The sequence below is a fragment of the Camelus dromedarius genome, chromosome 2 (genome assembly GCF_036321535.1).
Source record: "Camelus dromedarius isolate mCamDro1 chromosome 2, mCamDro1.pat, whole genome shotgun sequence".
In the NCBI taxonomy this organism is placed as follows: Eukaryota; Metazoa; Chordata; class Mammalia; order Artiodactyla; family Camelidae; genus Camelus; species Camelus dromedarius.
In genome coordinates, this window is record NC_087437.1 from 73,113,515 (window position 1) to 73,132,491 (window position 18,977).

Here is an 18,977-nt window from a genome sequence, read left to right on the forward strand (position 1 = left end):
GGGATATGGATGATGCTAAGACATAAGGCATCACTCTTGATATTCAGGAGATTAGAAGTTAGTTGGGAGAAGAGATTACGGTGAAACAGGATGTGCAGGCTGCCCTCTACACCACCATTACAAGTATTTGCCATGACGACTGTCATACTTACTCATTGCTACTCAGCTAATGATGTTTCCTGCAAAGGCCAGAAATTGGAATTATTATTTCCTATCCCAGGGCTCCCCAACTTTCATTCTCACCACCACCCCTACCTCCCCACTAAGTTTCAGGTCACTGAAGGTATTGGGTCAGGTGGGGCTGACAGAGGTATATTCAGGGAGGACCAGGGAGCTCAAATTCATTGATTGAAAGGCAGGAGGAAATACTGCTGCCCTTGATGGCTTCATCTTCCCCTTTCCTAGAAATTCCCGTAAATCACAGTGATGGAGTATAGTGGCAAAAACAGGCCAGATGGTAGAATCCTGATCTATAAGTCGATGTCCCTATTAAAACTGGGACACATTACAAGCCTGGGGAGGGAATTTCACTCCACTTGTCATATTAAGAGGAATCTACCTAAGTGGAAACTACTAAGACTCCAACTATTGAATTCTCTAAGAACAATATCCTCCCCCTTGGAGTATCTAAAGGTCTATCTCTTATTGCTTTAAAGTGAAGCAACTCATCAAAAAAAGGCCCCCAGATTCAGAAAAAGGGAAATCCTCATTTACTTTCCAGAGCTACAGATTCACTTTCAATGGATTACTTGCCTCTCATTGGGGTTGGGATGCCCAGGACCCCCATTTAGTGGCTACTGGGCAAAGCTCCCCCATTGGGTGATTTTTTAATTTTATACTCCTGTGGCCTGGAGTCATCAGATTTGACTGCTTTTCCTTTGAGACTCCCCTAGGCTCTAAGAGAGGAAAAATTCAGATGCCCACAGAATATTAATTGTAAGCACCTGGCGTCCTGCAGCTGCGAGGCCCGCACCAGCCCCTCTGTGGCTGTCTGCGTGCAGCAGGTGGCAGCAACACCCTGCACACCAGCACCGCCAGCCCAGGTGATGGGACTGCCCTCACTGCTTTTCAATCCCGGCAGTATTTTCTAAAGGCCCTTTCAGCATAAGGATAGGCATTCTCTGTACTTAAAAATAACTCTTCTATGGAAGTCATGTCAATCTCTTTCTATTATCCTCCCTGCTCACCAAAACCCAACTGCACAGCGTTTCTTCTGCCTTAGATGATAGTCTACTGCATATAAAGAGAAAACAGAAGCAGCCAGTTTCACATACAAAAAGAAATCCTGAACTTCTTGAACTTCAGAGGAAAACTCAGTTATTTACAAAGAGAAGTGGGGGCACACATTATTTCAGCTAGAAGCAAGCCAGAATTGTGTGTCTGGGGCATACTTTTTAAATGCTCCATCTAAACACTTACCCTCAATGAGAAAAGCACATTTTCAGAAATGGGAAGTTGAGCAAAAGGTAATCTTACTTTTGGGGTTTTCACAGAGGTTAACTAAAAATATTACTGATTTGTCTTGGATTTTATCCTTTAACTACTTATATAAAAAATAAGAATGTGGAGTGTTATACTTTTACACGTTTCTTTCCCAAAATGCTTAGAAAACATGATGCTTAATTAAAAACAACAACAACAACAACATGTATTTAGTGCCAACTTTTAAGGTATTACTGAAGAGACATAGTTCTAGGTGATTTTAAAATACAAATGATAAAACACAGCCCTTGGCCATAAGGCACTTACTATTTTGCCGGGAAGAAAACGTCCATGTGTGCCAAGAGTCAAATAACATAAAGTACAGAAGGGAATGGGTGGGCAGCATGGGTCCTTAGAAAAGGGGGGAATCTGCCAGGGGTCCCATGGGCTAGGAACATCTCAAGTGTGGAATCTTAACCTGGCTTTATATTGTGGAAGTGAGTCTGGTGGAAGTCATGAGGTAAGTCATTCCAGGCAGAGGAAATAGTCAGAGCCAACACTCAGGAGTGTTGAAGTTCAAGGCCAATTCAGTGAGTCAGCAGGGGCTTTACTGGGGGAGCTTGAGGCAAAGTCATGCTAGGGGTGAGCTTAAATTCTGGGGGGCTTTGAATTCTGGACTACAGATTTTTTTTCTTCATGTTAGATTTTACAGGATTTTCAACAAAGGAGTAGCATATCTAAAAGTAACATTTTAGAAGACTGAATTAGGTGGACATGTGTAGATTAAATAAAAGAAGGAAGAAAAAAAGAGGCAAGAGATCTGTTAGGAATTTAGTATTTCTTTAAGCACCTGAGGATGACAGCTTTCCTATTGGCAGTGGTTATGGTAAAGTGTGATGGGGGCATGGACATTACAAAGAAAGAGGGGGTAAGGCTTGATGTCCATGGAATCAAAATCTCTGAATTTTCATGCATCAGAATTAGGAGGGAAGAAAAACTGTGATAGAGCTGGATTCCTGCTGGAAGAGCTACCCTACCCCAGGAGCAATGGTCAAGGGCTCACTGGACTTTGAAGGGGAAGAGAGGGATGACCTGCTAGGTACAGCACTGCCTCCAAGAGAATCAAGTTCCTCCTTTTGGCTTTCACACAAATTTATCAGTTTTAAGAATTACTATCTAATGGAAGAGAAGGTATTACATGAAACTTTATGTACTGCAATCCTTTATCACCATCATTTCCACCATGCTCAATTCCATCCATTAAAGACTGAGTTTCATGTAATACATTTTTCTAATGACAACATCAATATCTGGTCATTACAAGAAAACACTTTAAAAGGATAACAAAGAAAATAAAAATCAGCTGGAATCTTAACTACTCAAAGACAACCAAAGTACTTACATTTTGTCTTGTATCTTTTGAGACATTTACACAAATATGTATAGAAGAAAAACCGGATTTTTATTATTTTTTCTGCATGCACTCTACCCTCTGCTTTTTTTCACTTCATAATATATTGAAGACATATATACATATTATAAAACAAAGGTAAACTTCTTTCTTTTAAAACAGTTATATAATTCACAATTCTACAGATGTACAGAAAAAAAATATTTTTAAGTAAGATAGGTATCAAATTTCTAACTTATGTTTTACTTTGAGAAATAGAATGATGAAATTCAATTGAATAATTATAGCAAGCAATCTTTGAATATCTATTTTCAGTGGCAAGTTGAAATAAGGATAGACAGAGTGGGGCGGAGGGGGACGTTATTCTGATTTTGCCAAAGCCCTGGGAAGCTGATGACTCAATAATCACTCAATAATGTTGACTTTTGCAGAAATACATTTTAAAAGTGATTAACATTTCTAGGGTTAAGTTAGCATAGCCAGAATTAGAATATTTTAAATTTTACATTCTACCTGGTTTCAAAGCATTGAAATTTATTTAAAACGTCTCTTCACATTCAATGGAGAAATAGAAAAAAACACCTTGAGAAACTGAGAGTGTTGCAGTTGATTTTAGAGCTTAAAAAAAAAAAAGACAGTATGGAGCAAAATGACACACCTTGATCCTTTTGTAGACTGCTACAAATATATCCTTAACCACATTGTGTTTTTACAACTACAGATTCACATGGAGATACTGTGCTGCTACACTGGGAGAAAACAACAGGCTAGGTTAAAGCCAACCAAGGACTGAGTCTAACCTCAGTCACTAATCCCCCTCTTCTTTTTTCCCCAATAATTTGTCTTTAATAGAGTTCTGAGTCCAAGAGTAAGAGCAAGTGAGAAAGGGAAAGAGAGAGAGAGAGACCACGTTGGTTTTCTTTTTTCTTTTCTTCTTCTTCTTTTTTTTTTTTTTTTTTTTGTGATGATGTAGCTCAGTACAACCTCAATTAAGTAATGTTATCAGGAAATAGGAAATTGTGATTAATAGCATTTCCGGGGTAATTGAGAGATAAACCAAATTATTTTCTTAGAAGAGGAAGGACTGTAATGGAGAGGGGAAATGGTAGGGTACAAAAATAGTCCTCCTTGCTGAACATCTTTTTAAAATGTATGGCTTCACATTTCTGGCTCAATGAAAACCTTGTAATGAACAATATTTCATTTTATTTGGTGATTGAAGATCTTACAGAGACAACGAACACTGTTCTGAATCTCAGATCCCAAAGTGGAACATAAAAATATAGAGGATAGTTGTGAATAAAAACACACTCCCCTCTTCCAGAAAAGAAGTCTAACTTTCTAAAGATTTGCTTCTTTTGTGAAAGAGTCAAAAACAGGCATAAGCTGCTTGAACACAACGATTGTGTAATTTCTACCAAGATTTATAGAACGTTGGAGCGAGAAGTAACTGTACCATCATCTGACAGAAAACAGAACCCTTCATCTTACAGATGAAAAAATGAGGACCAAGAGGTAAAACCGTCTTGCCTCAGGTCAAAGATTTTCTTATAAAGAATCCTGTACTGTTTGTTATACTGGGTCTTATTTCAACACTATTAAACTGTTCAGCTTAACGTATTCAACAGCTGAAACCAACCATTCTTCAAATTAAAATGAAAATTGCCTTCAACATCTTGACAAGGAGGCAAGAATCTAGAAAACACAGGTTTTATTTTTCCCCCAAGACATTTTTCTCTACTAACCTGCACCTGTACATCACAGGAAACAATAGTGATATATACATGTATACATGTAGTCACACACACACACACACACACACACACACACACACACATATAAACACATACATATATATTATACTTGTTAGAAAAGCTTCTGTTTCTATATTTTTCTTACTTGTTTTTCAAGTTAATTTTCCGGAGGAATTCTGACTACTTCTCTGGGTGAAACCAGGCATGCTTTTTTTAAATGGAAGTTATTGAATTAACCTCACCCTGGTGTTACATAACTCAGCATCAGTTTTATCCTATTTTCATTGTTCTTTAGCCATTTGTTCTGTATTTTTCCCTCAGGTTTTGCTCAGGGAAGACACTATGGGTCTCCTATTTACATCTCCAAGCAATTCTCCCTTTTCAGCCTTCCCTCTGTCCCCATACACACAACTGGTGCAGGCGGGGCACCTGACTGGGAAGGCACAGGCTGGGAGAACGGGATGACCACGCAAACAAGTTATCGTGGAAGACACCGGGAGTGGAGAGTGCTCTGAAGCAAGACGAAGAGCCTCAAAGCTTTTTTTCCCCCCTAAACGAGATCATGTTCAAGAATGTTAGGAAAGCTTTTCCCCCTCCTAAAGCAGAATCATGCCTCATTGCTTCTAAGAAAGGTAGAATCTACTTGGAATTTGGAGCATTTGTGTCAATTTCACACTCTAACCACAGTAATAGAATCAAAAAACCTCAAAAGAATCACCCCCTTATATGATAAATGAGGACTCTGGTGCCCAGGGGAGGGGAATGATGAAGTGGAAGTCACAGAGTTATCTATACCATAAATATTGAGCTCAAGGGTTTGGCTTTACCTAGGGCTACGTTTTTCCCACAGAAACAAAGATTAAAAATATCATGAGTGTTGCTATGTATGTGGCCACGAGTAAAGGACAACAAAACCGAGTTGAAATGTGGGTGCCGGCTTGTCGACCAGACTCACTTCCTAGCAAAGCAAATTACCCCCACACACCAGCCTCACAGCACATGCAACTCAAATGTGTGCCTTTGTGACACAACTGCTCAGAGACCCCGAGAGGGACCCGTGAGAGGTGCAAACCTCAAATGTCAGTTCTGTAAATGTCCAAGCTCCTTTGTTCCTACATCTCTAGGACATATGCATGCTCAAGAGGAAGTCAGCACCTCACTGCAGCTCCCCCCACCCCAACCCCGCACTCCCTCCCTCACCACAGTCCTGCCCCCTCTTTCCTTTCTGTCCCTCTCCGTGTTCACTAAACCCCAGGGTGTCTGCATTTACCATTTTCTCTTTTAATAATGCTCTTCCACAGGCTTGTTACATGACTGGATTTTTTCATTCTGGGGTTGTTCAGATGTCCTTTCCTCCAGGAGGCCTTCTCCAACCCCATGGTTGTGCCCTCCTCCCTCACCATGGGTCTCTGTCACATCAGCTGCTGTATTTCCTTTGTCATGTTTATCACTGTAAGTTAAGTTTCTTATTTTCTTGTTGGTATGTTGTCACTTTCCATTAGAATGTAAGCTTTCTGAGGACAGGGGCTTTATGTATCAGTCTCCTCTATGCCTTGTCAAACATCTTCTCAACTCGCCTTTGCCCTCCAGCTGCTGTGGATTCAACCTGAAAGCTCCTCTCCCCAGCTGCCCTGAGTACCCCTTACTTCCTGACGTGGGCATCTCCAGGGCGGAGACACAGCGGCTCATTCACTCAGGCACATACACAACTTGGGAAGTACCAGGGGTCAGTGCCCCATGGAGGGACACTTGACCAACGAGAAGCAGAAGCTGCTGCATAAGCCCTCCTGTCCTGACGTTTAGATGGTCGATTCTCAGATTCTCAAGTGCTCCTCAGAGGGCACCTATAGGGACACAGATTGTCTACGGAGTGAGCTGCTTAGTAATGCACCCCTGGGCTGGCTTTCCCTCCTTCCTTCCTTTATTCTTTTCAGTTTCCTGTTCCAGAGAATAACACCCCCAAGTAACTGGAAGAAGGCCCTTATCTCAGCTGTGCTCTTGGGAGGAAGGCACACAAAGGCTGTCTCCTTTCTCTCTGCTCTATCTCCAGCCCCCCTTCTCTGATAAAACTCTCTTGACTAAGAAACACCTTTTCCCATCAATAGGAGCAATATTGCATACTCACCTCACAACATGCACAAAATCGAAATAAGTTGGTCAAACTGTCCTAAACATAAGATACATCCTTCTCTCTGATGAGCTTCTCAACAAATATTGGGCTCCAACTCCGTCAGGCACTAGAGTTGACCTACAGAGCAAAGACGAAGAACTTTTCCTCTCCCCTGCCGTCCTTTCAGTGTTATCGAGGGGTTGGGGGACCACTGTAAGGATGGCCAGCCCAAGGACTCCCACGGAATCTACCACCAGTTAGATGGACTTTTAGGTCCTCTGTGATGTGTATAAGATAAAAGAAATTAGCAGCTTGTAAAAGAGCAGAAAACACCTTGACAAAGTGAATATAAATTTTAAGACATTTCATGGCTGACTTGATGAATGCTCAAACCACTGTAGAAAATACAGAAATCCTTGTCACATGAGCATGGAATTCAATAGCAGTACTTAAGATGAAATACGGGTGACAAACCAATGACAAGATTCTTTGATAGCCAGAGTTAAACGGTATAATGCTCTAACTATGGGGAAATGAACATGGCAAAGTCTAGCTCTCTTACATATAGGTATTATCATATTTTTAAAGTATCAGAAAAGTCACGATGCAACTTCTGCTGTCACTCGTGGCTTAGCGTTCACTGAAGTAATTGCTCCCTGGGAGCTGTGTTACTCCAGAGCTGCTAAGCAGAAAACAGAAGGTGCACTCAAAGGTGACAACTGAGTAGATATTAACACAGAATTTATTTATAAATGTGTGGTGGGTATAAGGGAAACAACAAGCGATGGCATAGTTCTCAGAACCAGCAACACTGAGGGGACATGTGAGAGGATCACCAGAGAGGGTGACTGTTGAGAGAGGACCTCCTGATGGGAAATGTGTGTCCATTAGTGTGGCCAAGCCATGTCAACCCCTCAGGTGGGGACATGAGGATTTAAACATCTCGACCTCATTTTTTTCCCTACCTCTATCTTTTCAAGTAATTTTAACAAACATGTAATTTCTATTTTGTCAAACAGAAGAAGGAGAATGGCGTCGAGATGTTTATGTGCACCTTGGGCTGAACCAGAGGTTAAGGGAGCTCATTTACATAGTCCACACAGCGTCGCCTCCCAGGACGGTGAGTAGGATGGACCCAGAGGGACAGACAGGTAATACCCAGCACCCCAGCTGTATGGCCCTCAGTTACTGTAGCAGCAGAGGGCTGGAGGCTTTCTTTGCTGATCCACCTGAACCAGGACAGGGGTCGTGCTGAGTGACCAGCCTACTGGTGAGGAGGCACCTCAGAAACCCCCAGTGAGAGAATGTTCAGCAGGGTGACGGATGAGAACCAGCTGAGCATCATTTTCTTCCTTTAGTCTTGTGCAATGAGGTGTTATGTCCTGTCATGGGAAAGAGCTCCCCCTACTGGCAATAGAGGGGAGGATCCCAGATTTCATGGAAGAAAACCGTTGAAATCAGGAGACTGTGTGTCCTTATGTTCCATACAGAGTGACTAAGACATTCTTTTGAGACTCTCACCATGGTAGAGTAGCATTTAGTTCTTGCCTTTAAAGAGGCAAAGGAACAGCACCTTTCAGCTCCATCAGTTTGTCACTTCCTTGTATGTCAAAAGCATTCCTGTGGAGACCAAGTATAATCATTTTAAAGACTTCTTTTTTTCATTAGGTCTCAGCAGCCTAGGTAGGACCACATTTCCCTGACAGGTAAAGAGGGGACAGAGCACAGGCATCAACTTGAAATCCTTATTTGGGGAAACCCTTGGATTTTTCCAACAAATTCTTTACCTTTATAATGTAGGAAAGAAGCCTAACATGGAGCATGAAATATCATAGGCCAGGAAAATACTCCCGTGACCTATTAGGAGTGGAGATAGATACTTGAGAATTAGCAAACCAGAAACCGATTGGTTTTAAAGCGGGTAGCAGGACCCACTTAGCCACAAACCATGAGCTAAGACTCCTCTTTCACGAGTCTCTATCAAGACATTCTATACCACCATCTGAGGGGGAACGGTGAGGGTCCAGGCAGTCCTGGATCCTCACACGTTGTCATGGTTTACACTAAATCCACTGGATAGAGATATTGGAGATACAATTTCTTATGTAGAGATTGAATGGTACAACATGTTGCATTAGTTTTCTAGGGCTACTGTAACAAATTACCAGAAACTTGGTGGCTTAAAAGAACAGAAATTTATTCTATAACAATTCTGGAGACAAGAAGTTCAAAATCAAGGTGTCAGCTGGGCTGCCCTCCCTCCAAAGGCTCTAGGAAACAATCTGTTCATTGGCTCCTGAGCTTCTGGGGTCTGTCAGCATCACTCCAATGTCATGCTTCAGCCTTCATCTGGCCTCCTCTTCGTCTCACTGTCATCTTCTCTTCTATTTCTAATAAGAAATTAGTCACTGAATTTAGGCCCACCCGGTTAATCCAGGATGATCGCATCTCGAGATCTTTAACTTAATTACATCTGCAAAGACTCTTTTTCAAATTAGGTCACATTTACAGGTACTGAGGATTAAGCCATGGCATGATTTGCTGGGAGGGGCACCATTCCAACCACTAAAGACATCATGAAGCAAAATCATCTCCATATTCTCTAGTCTTTTAAAATAATTTCTCTTACTCATACTCAATACCTGCTAATTGTTCATTTAGCCTTCTAATTTTTGAAAAATATTACTTCTACTTAGAAATTTTTTCATTCTTTTCATCTTTGTTTAAAGTCTTACCACCTCATGTTTCTAACTACAGGGATTATCACACCTACACCTGTACACAGAAAGAGAAATATCTTTATCAATTTGGAGCAACTGAGGGTAGAATGTGGGCACTTGAGTTAGATCTGCTGCAGTTCTTTGCTCTGCCATTTCCCAACTGTGGCCTTAAACGAGATGCTTAACCTCTCTGTGCTGCTGTGTCTGTAAAATAGGGTGGGTGCAAAGAGGCATGAGATGTAAAGTGCCTGGTACCCAAGTAAGCCCGCAGCAAAATTAGCTATTATTAATACAAAATGTGCAGCACTTTCTAAACTGTTTTTCTAATGATAACAATAACTTTTGGCCAAAATGTTAGTTTGCACTTACTGCCTAACTCTTTCCTTGATGAAAACAATCTGAATTTATTTTTCTCTACCTGTATCAACTGAAGATTCAAAAGATCTGATGAAAAGTGACTGGTGTTCTGGTTAGTGCCATCCATCATTAACTAAAGTTCCCAGCTATGTTTCGAATCTCTAGCAGACAATGATGTATGAACCAAAAGCTGGTCAAAGAATGATTTTCAGACAAGGGTTGGAGCTCAGAGCATGAGCAATTTAGAAAATCACAAGGGAGGCCCTGGGGACATGAGGAAAGCACCAGACAGGGCTGCAATGTCATCTTTCCAAGTAGCGTTATGTCCAGGGCATGGTTAGGAACTGAGGGTTTAGAATGAAACAAACTTTTGTTTAACTTCTGGGATTCACTAGCTGTTAGTTAAATGACCTTGGTCAAGTAGATTAAGTTCTTGGAACTTCAGTTTTCTGACCACAAAGATGAAGACTATGACAATACCCATCCTCCAAGGTGGCTGTGAGAGTTCAGTGAGGTCGCATACGTGAAAGCGCTCGGTACAGAGTCTGGCCCATCGTGTAGCGATGCAGTAATATTAAACAAATAACACACAAGGGAGGGGAGTTAAGAGAAGGAAGACTGGTTTCTAGACAGAGCTCTTCTCCAACTCAGTGAGGCTGGACAGTAAGGTCATTTAACTTTACTGGGCTGGGGTTTCCCCATTAGTAAAATAGTAAATTGTTAATTATTACAGAAATGAAACTGGCCTTCTAGTTCATTGATTCAGGATGAATTTAATGATCAACACTAAATAAACTTCTAGAGACCCAACATTTAGTAGTTCACTTGGCCTGCCATTAAGTTATAAGAGATTTCCATGAAATATACATAAGATGACAGACCATATAAAACATGAACAATGACAACAAATTATTTGGATGACTCTTTGCTCTGGCGGATGCAGCTTGTAATCCCTTAATGTGCCTCCTCCCCGCTCCCTGCCCTGGCTAAGGAGGCTTTTTCTCTGATCCTTAAAAAATCAATGCTACAGTAAATTAATCATGGCCTGTTGTAGTGATTGGATTAATGGGAAGATCTTGCTAGGGCTTACATCAAAGCCTAAAGTAAACAGCCACCCAATATACAGATGTTCTGGTTAAGGCATAGAACCACCATAAAAGACACAAAATTGAATTAATAAATCTACCTACTCAAAAAAAAAAAAAAAAACTACTAAATTGGAAGAGTCTGAGGTCTCAGTTTCTCTATTCTTTTGCCTCCTTGGCAATTTTGCTCAAATCAAATGTACATTTTATTAAAACTGTAGATTCCACAGAAAACATAGGCAAGTTAGTCAATGTACCTGCCCCAGTTGCTTCCTGGAGTGGTGTCGGTTCAATACGACTTAATCTAGACCAGATGAATGTCTTCATTTCTTTTAAATTCATTGGTGAATTTAAATTAGTCCCAGATCATCCAACAATTGAGTCTTTTAAGCTAAGTGTGAGGAACTCTTTTAAGCTTCCTTAGCAAAAGAAGGTTGAAACACCGTGACAGAAAGGAGGGGACAGCTAGGAAGCCCCGTCTCTGTGAATTCACATGGCGCGAAATGTTTGGCACAAAGTTTAGGGAACAGTGAGGCCACATGTACTCAGAGATGACCATAACGTTCTGATCTATCACATTTCACTCTCCCCACAAAGCAGGTGACAAAACAGGAACAAAGCAAAATGAATCTATTCTTATTAGATTGGGGCCGCAATCTCATATTGGGTTTAGATATTGGATTTCCTGACAGCTTCCTATGTTGTCCACTTATTGCTTTCAAGGGAGCCAGCAATGGCTTGGGATAACAGTGTGTCTGGAATGTGAGCCATCTGAAATGGACGGCACAATTTCCCTGGGCTCTGCTGCCAGTGGCGTTCCCTGAGCAAGTTAGTGCTCATGTGTCCATGATGTTCAGGGGCTCAGTGGACACCAGACAGGAAAATTCCTTGCCTAGAATAATGACACCATAAAAGAAAGTGGGAACACTAGGATGAATATTCTTACTGATGACATTTATTCAGGTTCAGTATAGCCTGTCTCAACGAGGAGGCTTTTTTTTTTTTTTTTTTTTTTTCTCTTTTGGCTGAGAAAGACTCCAGGGTTCTTTCTGCACTGGTTTTCTCGCTCATTTCCTTTTAGGTTATTATTAAGGACTCCTGCTTCCGACATTTCCCTTATATCCAATCATGGGACATTCCTCTCTTTCCCACATCAAATGTGGCACATGCCCCTAAATCCACATGTTGCAGAGTAGGTCCTTTAATATTTTCTGACATAAACTGGATCTGTTCGGCTCAAGGCCTCAGTGACAAAACAATAAAGCACTCTCTTTGAATTAGACTCAAACCATGGTCTGGCTTTTCTTCTTACAAATAGAAGTTCGATGAGAGATCCTGAAGTTTGCCGATTAGGTTAAAGACCAAGAACAATTTTCATTAATTTAAATAAAAAAGACAGCATCTGACATAGGCCCTGAGAGAAGAGTCAACAAACTTAAATCGGAACACAGCCTGGAGATTAGTAAGCGCTTTGTTAACACTGAAGTACTTGGGGCTAGAGATGTGGGTGGGTTAGTGGGTGGGGGCTGAGGGGCACAAACCACCAAAGCAGAAGATACCTTCATCCTCTGGTAGCTCCATCCAAGGCTGAGCAGCAGCAGGTGACTGATCCATCTGCCCAGCAGGCTTTGTCTGGAGGCCAAGTTCAGCCCTGGACCTGCGGCACAGGGACTCCACTCCCCTGTCCCAGCAACTCGCCCAGGAACTGACTGGGTTAAGGGTTCACCTGGCTGCAATGGAACATTGGCTCTTTCCTGTCCTGACTCCCCTTGCTCAGAGGGTGGGGTCCCTGTGAAGTGTGCTCTGGCTTCGGGGGCAAGTCCAGGGCAGTGCTCTTCTGCTCCCGACTCCACCCCCACACACTGCCAGGGCCCACCCTGCCCCATCTTCTCTGAGGGCCACTCCGTAATACTAGTCTTCCTGAAGTTCTGTTTTCTTCCTTCTTCCCTTCTCTGTCTATCCTCCCTCCTGCTCTGTTTCTCACCAATAAGTTCAAATAGGCGGTAGCAGAAGTACCATGTGCACAGAGATGGAACTTCAGAGAATGGACGATTCTTTTGAGAACAAAAAAGCTTGGTAGCAGAAGTGGGAAGCAGTTAAGTATGTTTAGGACAGGATTTTCGGTGATACAGCATTTGTTTTAGGCTAAGGGGAAGCAGATGAAACAGAAGAGACTAATAATTCAAGAAAGAGTGAAAAATTTACAGGAAAGTGTCCAGGAGAAGATTAAGAGGGCCGAGATGCAGAGCACAGATGGAGTGATCAGACTGCAAAAATAAAAAAGGTGGAGGGAACATTTCTGTTTTGACAGGGAAGATAAGAAATATTATGGTAAAACTGGGATGTGGAGAGTAAGAAAGTTAGAGAAATTCAGCTCTCAGCCCTCAACTTTGTATATAAATGGAAGAGAAGTTGGGTTATTTGCTGAAAATCAGTGAGAGAGGAGCCCTGAGGAAAGGGGAGCAGGGAGTCTGGGGCTGTCAGCTGGGAGGATGGTGATGGGAGGGCAAGGAAATGAGGAAAAGGACTCCTGAGCAGAGGCGAGGATGTGGTAGATGATGACAGGGTGACTCTGGGCTGGAATCAACAGTACTTGGCGTCGGGGAGCAGGATCGGAGAGCCCTGTGTCAGTGCGACAGGAGGTTGCATTTGGCAAGGTGGTGATGTCAGGAGGTTGAGCGGTCGAGGTACTAAGGGAGGAGAGAGGACAATTACATGTGCTGACTACGGGGTAGACAGGGAGAAACAGAAACTCAGTAGGTGTCTTTTTTAAAGTTAGTTTAAAATTTTTTGTTTAATTTTTAAAAATATTTCTGCATAATGAAAAGTAAAAGTCCTTGTTCAACCATCCTTGTGGGGCATCTGCTGTGTCTCTCACACAGATCAGGCAAGGTAATGGGGAAGGAAGAACGGAGGGCCCAAGTCTGAGGTTATAAATAATAGAGAATAGAAGGTCTTCCTTCCCCAGCGGGGGAACAGCTGAGAGGATGGGAGGGCAGGATGGGGTGTGGATGGGCGGGGGCAGAGCATGGGGAGAACAGGAGGGTGGGAGGGAAGAAGGAAGAGAGAAGGTCTCCATTCACGTTGGTTTATAGACCCATTTTCACTAGAAGATTAAAAAAGAACCAAGAATTCAAGTGAATAATATCCAATTTAAAATGATAGCTTCTCCCTCTCCCAACAGCTCATCGCTGTACCAGCTGACACCAGTATATACAAGGGAATGAATTTTGTTAGGGGAAAGCACACATGCTGTAGCTTTCCCGAGTCAGGTGAGGAGAAAAAGGGGGGTGCTGCAGCTTCAGAGCAGCAAACTGGGAACCACAGGCCGTGGGCCTGGAGGACAGCGAGGGAGGGGTGAGTCTTAGAGGAAGCAGAGTGCTGAAGGGTAAGCTTCACGCACACCATTCTTTGCCACATTTGTCTTATGGGTATCTGGCATTGAGGTGAAGAAACGGTTATGAAATTCTATCTAACCCCTGACCCAGGACCATGCTAGTTCTCAGTTAGGAACCCCAAACTGAGCTTCTAGGGGACGTGGCGGGAAAGCCACCTGATCAGGTCCAGACAGTTCTCCACGTCCAAATACAAATGGTGCCAGCCCCGGACTGTCTCTTTGTCTTTGGGCAGCTGCCAAGTTTCATCCCAGGAGGTCTTTATTTTCTTTCAAGAGACCAAAAATCAATCACTTAATTCTTGGGGAGGTGAAGGTGGAAGATTAGAGCGGATTAGAGTTAATTATAAACACAGCCCCTTCTGCCATGCTCCCTGGGGTACCAACAGAAGCTCATCAGACCCCTCATTAAAGCAATTACTCTCACAGTCCATGATCACTGTATCTACTTCACGTAGTCCCCATACCTGAGTCTATACTGAAACCAAACCAGAGGCATTTAGAGAACAAAATAGGAAATAAAGTACCTGGAAACTCTCACGGCCCTAGACTGTAAGGACCCTGTTTACAATCTAGATGGATGACAGATAGGTAGCTTTTCCCTAGATCAGCACTGGCAAGGACTATTAGCTCCTGGAGTTAACCAATCTAGATATTAATAGCCCTTTCTGAGCTAGATGAAATGAAACCAGTGGTGGTAGTGGTGGGAGATGAGGGCAAACTGAACACTAAGTAAAGGATAGAGCGTTGGGGGCAAAGGAGACAGCTAAGCCTAGAAAATACTACATGTTTAAACGTGGGCCAGATGCCAAGTGTGAACTGAGGTCTGACAACCTAAAGGTCCTACTGTGTGAACTCAGAGTCATTTTAAGCTTTTGTCATCTTTTATGAATGTTAATTGAACCAATAACACCTTCATGTATTTTCTTTGATATTTCAGGTCTTTATAATGATGCTTCATTTGTGTGTGTGTGTGTGTGTGTGTGTGTGTGCGTGTGTGTGCGCGCGTGTGTTTAAACTGAAGTACAGTCAATTACAATGGGTCAATCTCTGGTGTACAGCACAATGTCCCAGGAATGCATATACATACATATCTTCGTTTTCATATTTTTTCCATTAAAGGTTATTATAAGATATTGAACATAGTTCTCTGTGCTAGACAAAAAAATTTTTTTTAAATCTATTTTTATATATAGTAGCTAACATTTGTAAATCTCAAACTCCCAAATTTATCCCCTTTCACTCTCTTTCCCTGGTAACCGTAAGATTGTTTAGTAAGTGTCTGAGTCTGTTTCTGTTTTGTAGATGAGTTTATAGTATCCTTTTCTTTTTTTTAAGATTCCACATATGAGTGATAGGATATGGTATTTTTCTTTCTCTTTCTGGCTTACTTCACTTAGAATGACAATCTCTAGGTCCAGCCATGTTGCTGCAAATGGCATTATTTTATTCTTTTTGTGGAGAGTAGTGTTCCATTGTATAAATATACCACAACTTCTTCATCCAGTCATCTGTCGATGGACATTTAGGTTGCTTCCATGTCTTGGCTATTGTATGTAGTGCTATGAACATTGGGGTGCATGTATCTTTTCACATTAGAGTTCCCTCCAGATAAATACCAAGAAGTGGGATTGCTGGATCATATGGTAAGTTTATTTTTAGTTTTTTAAAGAATCTCCATACTGTTTTCCATAGTGGCTGCACCAAACTACATTCACACCAACAGTGTAGGAGGGTTTCCTTTTCTCCACACCCTCTCCAACATTTATTGTTTGTGGACTTTTGAATGATGGCCATTCTGACTGGGGTGAGGTGATACCTCACTGTAGTTTTGATTTGCATTTCTCTGATAATTAGTGATACGGAGCATTTTTTCATATGTCTATTGGCCATTCGTATGTCTTCACTGGAGAAAGGCTTGTTTAGATCTTCTGCCCATTTTTGGATTGGGTTGTTTGTTGTTTTTTTTATTAAGTTGTATGAGCTGTTCATATATTCTGGAAATTAAGCCTTTGTCAGTCATATCATTTGCAAATATTTTCTCTCATTCCATAGGTTGTCATTTTGTTTTGCTTATGGTTTCCTTTGCTGTGCAAAAGCTTATGAATTTAATTAGGTCCCATTTGTTTATTTTTGCTCTTATTTCCATTGCCTGGGACCTAGGAGAACGTTGCTAAGATTTATGTCAGAGAATGTTTTGCCTATGTTTTCTTTGAGGAGATTTATTGTGTCTTGTTTTATATTTAAGTCTTTAATGGTGCTTCATTTTCTTAATGAAAGTTTCATAAAGTAGGAAAGAATCATGGTTAAAGTTAATGCAGCTTCAAAATCAATATTTTAATCACATAGAAAGGCAGAAAACGTAAAGTTGTGACTCCTTGTGATGCTACAATCCAATGTGCCTGCAAATTCTTAAAATTTTTCATTAGCATGTACGGTATTAATTCCTTCCTCTGCCATACAATGGGCTCAGCTATGTTTGCCTTGGGATTTTAAACTTGGGAGTTTTGCTAGCATTTACTTGATTAAAAATGCAGCATTGATTTTGCCTTTAATACTTAGCTATGCTTTATTTTTATTTTTCCTCTTTAAGAAAGAAGAGTTAGTGAGAGCAGAAAGGAGACAGACATTCATCTGGCTATTTAGTCAGAGACTGAGTTGCTGACCTAAACCTTCCAGAGGACCCTGAAGGAAAGCTTGAGATGACGGGCAGGGAGCCCTGTTCTCATGTGTTGTTAGCCTCAGTCACTCTCCGCTGGACCAGCTGGTTAATTTACAGGGAAGGGGCTCCTCCACCTGCAGGATCTGAGCTATCCATAGTACTGGATTTAGCATCATAAAACCTCAACTTGAGCACTAGTACTGTCATTTACTGGCTCTGTAAACTCAGGCAAGTTATTTTACTTCTGAGTCTGCTTTCTTGTCTGGAATGAGAATTTCTCAGAGTCTTCTGAGTGGAACAGGAATTTTCTGAGTTTTTGGAGGAATTACATTGAAATCACAAAAGAAGAAACACCCCAGACAGTGCCTGGTGCATGGTAGACATCAAATAGATATTACACTATTTTCTTCTTTCCCATTTTAATTAATAAAGGAGAGCTTTCAAAAAAAATTGTTTTTGTAAGTCACATTTCCAGCTACTTAGAATATTGGCAGAGACAAAATGTATGTAAATTACTTTGTAACAGTTTTCAATGCATTATCAATCATTACACTATTCCAGCGAAAAGAGGTCTGATCTTGGCAGTCTTCTCATCCAATTCCCTCATTTTGTAGCCAAGGAAATTGACACAAGGGGTTAAGTGAGACAACCAAGGTCACAAAGATACATGGTAGCACAGTCAGGACTTGAGGCCAGGTCTCTTGCCTTGAGTCCAGGCTCCCCGTTACCATGTTGACAGTACTGTGTCTGGTGGGTACAAGAAGTGCATGTAGTCAGGGCGCCCATGAAGCCTGAAGGTCCAGTGACACTGGCAAGTTCTCAGTCAGCTCATTGGTCTGAGCAAATGGCCCCATCTGGCATATGCTCAAATCCCATCCAAAAGGGGGGCACTTAGATCTGACCAGCAAATAAATACTTCCAGGAATTTATGGAGGGGTTGAAGCTAAACTTGAAGCTAATCTAGAGCTGACCTCGAACATTTATACCCGTGGCCCACAGTGGTCTGATGCCTGGGTGTCCTAAAGAGCTCTACCCGACAGTGGCAAATGAGAGTCTAGACAGGATGCGTGGGATCAAAAGAAACTTGGGGGACTTCCCAGTTGAGCATGTATCGTCTTTTCCCTGGGCATCTCATCTTCAGGTTGGATTCACAGCCGATCTTTCAAAGCAGATTTTGTCATGTGGTGCAATCCAGGGAATACTCATGCAGCCCCACCAATGGGATTTTGGGAAGAACTTTCAAAGCAACTGTTTTCAGAACCCAGTCTAAAGACTTGTGCCAAGCTGACTGGCTGTACTGCTAGGGGATCCTCTGGACAAAAAGTTGTAAGAAACAGAGACCCCCAGACTCCTCCCCCAGAGATCCTCTTTCAGTCAGTCTGTGGTGGGGCTTGGGCATCTCTGTTTTTCAAAAGTGGTTCAAACATTTCGATAGGCAACCACCACACAAACCCAGGGTAGCGGCATGAGATAGGAGAGAGTAGGAGTGACTGGCACAAAGGGCAGGTGTGAGGGTTTCTAAGCCAAATGCATCTCTTCCAGTCACAGATGAAGTGATGTGACAGATGACAGCTAAGTGTCCTCACCTGTTCTGCTTCACCATAAGCTACTCCTCCCTCCACAGTCAAGCTTAATTGCCTGCCCACCAGAATCTAGGTAAACACCTCGAGTGTACTCTAGTTAGTACTTCACTCTGCCTTGTGGGGGGACCTGTCTGCTCCCTTAGTAGGCAGTGCGATCCTTGAGTTGAGAATGGAGACGATGTGTGTCCTTCAGTGACCCCTGAATCTAGTGCTGGGTCTGGTACACGAGAGGAATGCAATACACATTGAGAACATGAATTAAATACAACCTCCCTGCTCTCAGGAAATCACATCATCTCTGCGTGGGCTTTAGGGAAAAAGGATGTTGACATGTTTGGAGAAAACCTCATGGCATGGTGAATTCTGAGATTTATTTTTCCAGGGAACTAGTAAACTCAACCCTCGAGCTCAATTTCCACGTGACAAATCCTAACCTGACGAGTGATATAAATGCCCACGTTGTCATTTCGGGAGATGAG